We start from the raw sequence: 6000 nt of genomic DNA, 5'->3' as shown, positions 1-6000 counted from the left end.
TTAAGCAGTAGCATATCTTTTATAGAAAATTCAAACCTAGAGTGGAACCCCCTGAAGATTCCCATTGGAGGTCATTCTATTTCTAAGGTTCTGATGATATCCTGGACTTAGCAATGACAGGTCATGTGTATGTGAAATTTGGAATGTAGACCAAATTCAGGGGATTTTCTACTTTGCTCCTAGTACAAAATGCATCTACAATAACCACCTTTGCTTTATATTTATTTTCCCATATGTTCTTAAATGTATTAGATAGGGCCAATTTGTCCTCACTCACTCATTCATACATACATAGCTACAACCAACGTTTGTTGAATGTTAGAACTCAGGTACAAATGGGGCCCTGGGACACAAGGGAAAAATACAGACCCTACTGTCTTGGAGGAAGAAAGAAGAGAAATAACACTGGATAAGTGTGAGTCAACTCTGTGTTACCGAGTTGGAAAGACAGATGTGGTAACAAATAATTAAAATAGAATTTGTAAGATTAGAAGAGTGAGGACTTGAGGCTTGGAGAGGCTAACCAGAGCCTCTGTGACAAGATTCTGTGGGTGCAGGAGGAAGGGGGAATAAAATGTCCTTCAGATGGAGGCATCAGCTGGTACCTGCAAACGTAGGCAACAGGTTCTCTTTTCTTTTAATTTGTTAAAAGATTTTTATTTACTTATGTGTGAGAGAGAGAGAGAGAGAGAGAGAGAGCGAGCTGGGGGAGGGGCAGAGGGAGAAGCCGGCTCCTTGCTGAGCAGGGACCCTGATGTGAGACTCCATCCCAGGACCCTGGGATCATGACCTGAGCTGAAGGCAGATGCTTAACAGACTGAGCCGCCCCAGGCGCCCCAATAGGTTCTCTTTTCTAACTTCGTGCTTCTGCCATGTGTTTGGATACTGTTCTTCCCTCCAATACACAGGTACCTCTCAAGTGTGAGGTGACTATTAACACAAATGACAAACAATTGAGCTAAATCTCAAGTAGAGTCTCAGTTTACTCAGTGAGCCTTGTTTTGCTTGTTTATCTAAAAATTTATTCATTTCTTGAGTGGCTAATGATTCATGTTAACAGGAGTTTGGGAGAGGCTGGTTGCCACCCTCACGGAGGACTTGGAGGGGTTCAGGGCGTCCTCGAAAGCAGTCACCGTAGAGGTGGTGGAAAACAGCAAGAGAACTAGAGTTAGAAATGGGGCGAGAAATTGGGACCGCACTGCTGCCGTCTCATGATCAGACTTGGACGGACGAGGAGCTGCTTCTCGTGGGTGAGCCAGGAAAGTGGATTCTTGAGACGGAAACCGCTCCCCATGGAGATGCCATGAAGACTATTGAAATGACCACAAAGGATTTAGAATCTTACATCAACTTAGTGAGAAAGCAGCAGCAAGGTTTGGACGGACTCCAATTTTGAAAGAAGTTTTACCAACGGTGAACTACCATCAAACCGCATCGCACGGTACAGAGAAATAGTTCACGAAAGGAAGATTCTTTCGGTGTGGCAAACCTCATGGTTCTCTTACCTCAAGAAACTGCCACAGCCACCCCAGCCTTCAGCAACCCCCACCCCGGTCAGTCAGCAGCCATCAACATGGAGGCAGGACCCTCCACCGCAAAAAAATCAGGACTTAACTGAAAACTCAGGAGAGGCTTAGCATTTCTTATCAATACAGTATTTTAAAATTAAGATACATATGTAATTTTTTAGACGTAATGCTATCGCACACTTAACAGACTACAGTATAATATAAACATAACTTTTATATGCACTGGGAAGCCAAAAAAATTTTTGACTCAATTGATATGTGCTTTATTATAGTGGTCTGGGACTGAACCTGTAATATCTCGGAGGTCTGCCCATATATTTACTTGTTTGTTACCATTTCTTCCTTCAAAAGACCATAAAAGTGACTGGAAAAGATTTTTTTTTTCTGGTTTATTGAACACTCAGCCTGTACAGAGCCTGAAACACAATAAGTGTTCATTAATGTTTATGGATAAACTTAATTTTTGTTTTCTTTTTCTATCATAATTTGCATCTTTTTTTATGAGTTCTTCACATAGTTAAGATATTAGCCCTTTGTAAATATGCTTTAAGTATTTTCTTAGAATACTTGTCTCCAGTTTTCTTTATGCATTTTCTTACACTATTGATAATATATTTTGCATACTACATTATAGACTTTCCCAGCTTATCATGACCAAAAACATTTTCCCCTATCTTTAAAAAATCCTTTGAAATCGGGGCTCCCAGTTGGTAGAAGCTGAAATCTGCTATGTCTGGGCATGTCTTCTGACCCAGAAAAATATGCTGGATGATATGTATGAGAGAGAGGGAACTTCCTTCGAAACAAGGAAATCTGGGGGTGCCTGGCTGGCTCAGTCAGTGGAGCGTGCAACTCTTGATCTCAGGGTTGTGAGTTTGAGCTTCACATTGGGCATAGAGATTATTTAAATAAATACAACTTTAAAACAAAACAAGGAATTCTGAGGAGAGGAGCCAGGTCCAAGGAGCTTGATTTACTATTTTTCATCCATTCTAAGGCATATTTCTTTTCTTTCATTTTAACACTCTGGATCAGGATGTATCTTACAATCGCTGGCATCTTACAATTACAGTTGGCAATGTTTTCCCTGTTAGTGGCCCATAGAATAACAATGTGCCTCACACCTGGTAAGTCTTAGGTTTGAGGAAATACTAAAGGAAGTCTGGGTCGCCTAAGGAGAGTGAGATTGACACCAGAGCAAGCAGTTCTTCCCTCTCTCCCAGCTAACTCTTAGCTCAATGGCCCTGGACTCATTCTTAATTCAATGGTGAGCAGGGGATGGGGGCTAAGAAGTAAAAATGAAGGGGGTGTTCCAAGTATGAGGGGACGACTGGCACACAAGAGGGACTGGATTCCCTTATACTATGGTGTGACACTTGGGGGGCTGGGGCAGGATGCACCTTGGCCTGGAACCTTCCTATACATTGGCCTACAGGCAGTCAGGATTATTGGTGATGCTTGGCCAAGCAGACCTCCTCACGGGAGTGTTGGAGACGTTCTCTGGAAAGACTTGGGAGGTTGTAAATGGTACCGGGTTCCCACCACCATCTTGCAGTCCCCTCAGTGACTAGGTCTCTCTCCTAGAGATTTGAACCTGGGTCAGATTTGAACCTGATCCCTGGGGGCTGCTGACTTTGATTACAGTCTGGAAAAAATGAGATGGGTTAGATCTCGAGGAGAATCTACACTCCCTTAAAATGTATTAGCTCAAGAAGAGATTATTCAGGGCATCAAGCAAGGTGGAGTGAGTCTCCTCAGACATATAAGAAAGGCTGCTTCTACTGACAAGAAGTAATCAGTGGGGCTGATAGGTTCAGAGCATTCACATCCATCCAAATGCACCCAAATGCCCTCAGTACAATGCACAGGGTACTTCCCTTTGGCCATCAAGTCCCCCCAATTTATAGACCATGGTTGTGGATTCAATGTGTGTTGTAATTCTGAAATCCACAGGTTTGACCTTTGGGCCTTTTGGGGGTAGTTTACTGGTCCTGCAGCCATAAAAAACAAGTTTCTGTTAGAGCAGTTATTGAAAATCACTGGTTTCCTGACTGCGACTTCAGTTGGAAATGACAAGTCCTAAGCATGAAATTTGAAGTTTTATTTATTGATTTCAGAAAAAGAGAGAGAAAGGGGGGAGAGGGAGAAAGGAAATCTCAAGCAGACTCCCCCCGAGCACAGAATCCGACATGGTGTTCTATCCCACAACCGAGACCATTACCTGAGCCAAAATCAAGAGTCACCTGACTGACTGAGCCACCTCAGAACCCCTGAAGTTTTTTTCTTTTTTTCTAAAGATTTTGTATATTTATTTGGCACAGAGAGATAGTGAGAGAGCGAGCACAAGCAGGGAGAGCAGCAGAGAGAGAGGGAGAAGCAGGCTTCTTGCTGAACAAGGAGCCCAGTGTAGGGCTCGATCCCAGGACCCTGCATCATGACCTGAGCTGAAGGCAGACGCTAAACTGACTGAGCCACCCAGACATCCCTGAAGTTTTCTTTTTATAAGCATTCCACGCAGCCACTCTGCAGCCCTTGTAAAGGGCCATTCCCATCACTGTGCCTCTCTCAGGGGCCACTGGCACTTAAAGCATCACCTTCATGCCTGACACCCATGGATATTGGCTGAATTACTCCCTGCAGGTACAGAGCACCCATGACCACTGAAATGAGGCCATTACCACCTTCCAACCCACTTAGCTTGGACAATGACTCCCAGATCCCCACCTTTGAGGATCATTTCCTGGAGCCCCCTCTGGCACCAAATACTTCATCAGTCAGTGTTTTATCAAAAAAACAGAAACTATTCCCGATATTTTTTTGAAAGATTTATTTATTTCTTTTAGAGAGAGTGAGCACATACCAGCAGCTGGGTGGGGGGGCGGGGCGGTGGGAGCAGAGGAGAGGCAGAGGAAGAGAATCTCAAGCAGACTCCCTACCGAACATGGAGTCCAACATGGAGTCCAATGTGGGGCTCCATTTCACAACCTGAGATTGTGACCCGAGCCAAAATCAAGAGTCGGACGTTTAATCAACTGAGCTACCCAGGTGCCCCCATCACAGGTATTTTAAGCAGAAAGGGATTTAATTTATGGAATCACATACTAAAAAAGCTGATGGAAGTTCTAAGAGAGCAAAAGTCAAGGGAAACAGACATTCGTTTTCAGATTCATCATGCCAGCGGTGGGGCAGAGACTTGGGAATCTGTCGCTGTTTGTTTCCTGATTAGGGAGCTCCACCGAAGGTGAGGTTGGAGACCTAGCCGCAGCAGGAGGGGGCCTCCCTAAGGAGCCTGGTGGCCATGCAGAGCCTTGGCTGTCAGGATCCACACATCAGTCCACTGCTTCTGTGTCCCTTTGCCTTTCAAGTAATGCATGAGTGCCTGTTGTGGGAGAATATAAATCCTAGAATGCAGAAGGCTAGGGTTTCTGGGATGTATGGTTCCCAGGCTTCCATGGAAGGTGCTGGTGATAAACAAGGTTGAAGCTAAAAAGAGGGAGAGAAAGCTTCACTACGGCTAGCATACCCCGTAAAAATAACCTTTTTTATAATCAGGAATTCAGCTCTCTTAATTAGACTCTCTTCCTGTGGAAAGCTCCTACCCGGCCCATGACCACTGTTTCTCAATGACTGACCCACAGGCCAACTGCTTCAGGTCAACCAGGGAGCTCCTTGAGCCCCACACAAACCTACTAAGACATACTCCCTGGAAGTGAACTTTCTAGAAGCCTTAGGTATATTTACTGCTAACGCTGTGGGGGTGGGGGGGGCCTGTGTTGCCCTCTGAGAGGCTTTTGTTTTCCTTCTAGCTGGGAAACTAAGGTTTTGAGAGTTTATAACTTTTGAAAAGTCCACAGGACTCACTGACGATGTGTCTGTCCGGGTCCCAAGAGCACTCCGCTTACCCAGAGTGGGCATGGGCTCTGTCCAGAGTGGCAGCTTGTGTTGTCAGAAGCAGATGGGGACAGTACAGGCCCTAGAGTCATCCCAGACTGGCCCAGCCTCCCTGTAAGCCCCAGGGCGTGTGTCTGAGTACAAAACAGGAAGTTCCCTTTGTTCTGAAGAATGACAAGTAGTCCACTGTAGGGTTCCGGTGGCTACCCAATCTCACCCAACCCATATCCTCAGTAGGTATTATAAATTTACAGTTACATACTTTTATACCTTAGCAGAGAATAAAATTAGGCTGACTTACAAACCAGATGGATATTAAAATTCTAAAGATGACGGATATAAAGACAAATATAGCATTAAATGCTCAAGACTTAGCCATTTTTTTCTTTTTAAGCACAGACAATTAAAATTTAAGTCCGTAAAGAACAACAACAACAACAACAACAAAAAACAGAGGCAAGTTATCTTGTCCACCAAAGTAGATGAAGCAAAAATTAGACCAGGGACTATGTCTTAGCAGTTCTTTGAACTTAGAACTGTAGAAATAATGAAGAAGAGGCATCTGAGACACTGGTCACCT

This window comes from Martes martes (assembly GCF_963455335.1).
Source record: "Martes martes genome assembly, chromosome: 3".
NCBI lineage: Eukaryota > Metazoa > Chordata > Mammalia > Carnivora > Mustelidae > Martes > Martes martes.
The sequence above is the reverse complement of the archived record's forward strand: the minus strand, read 5'-3'. Positions refer to the sequence as shown.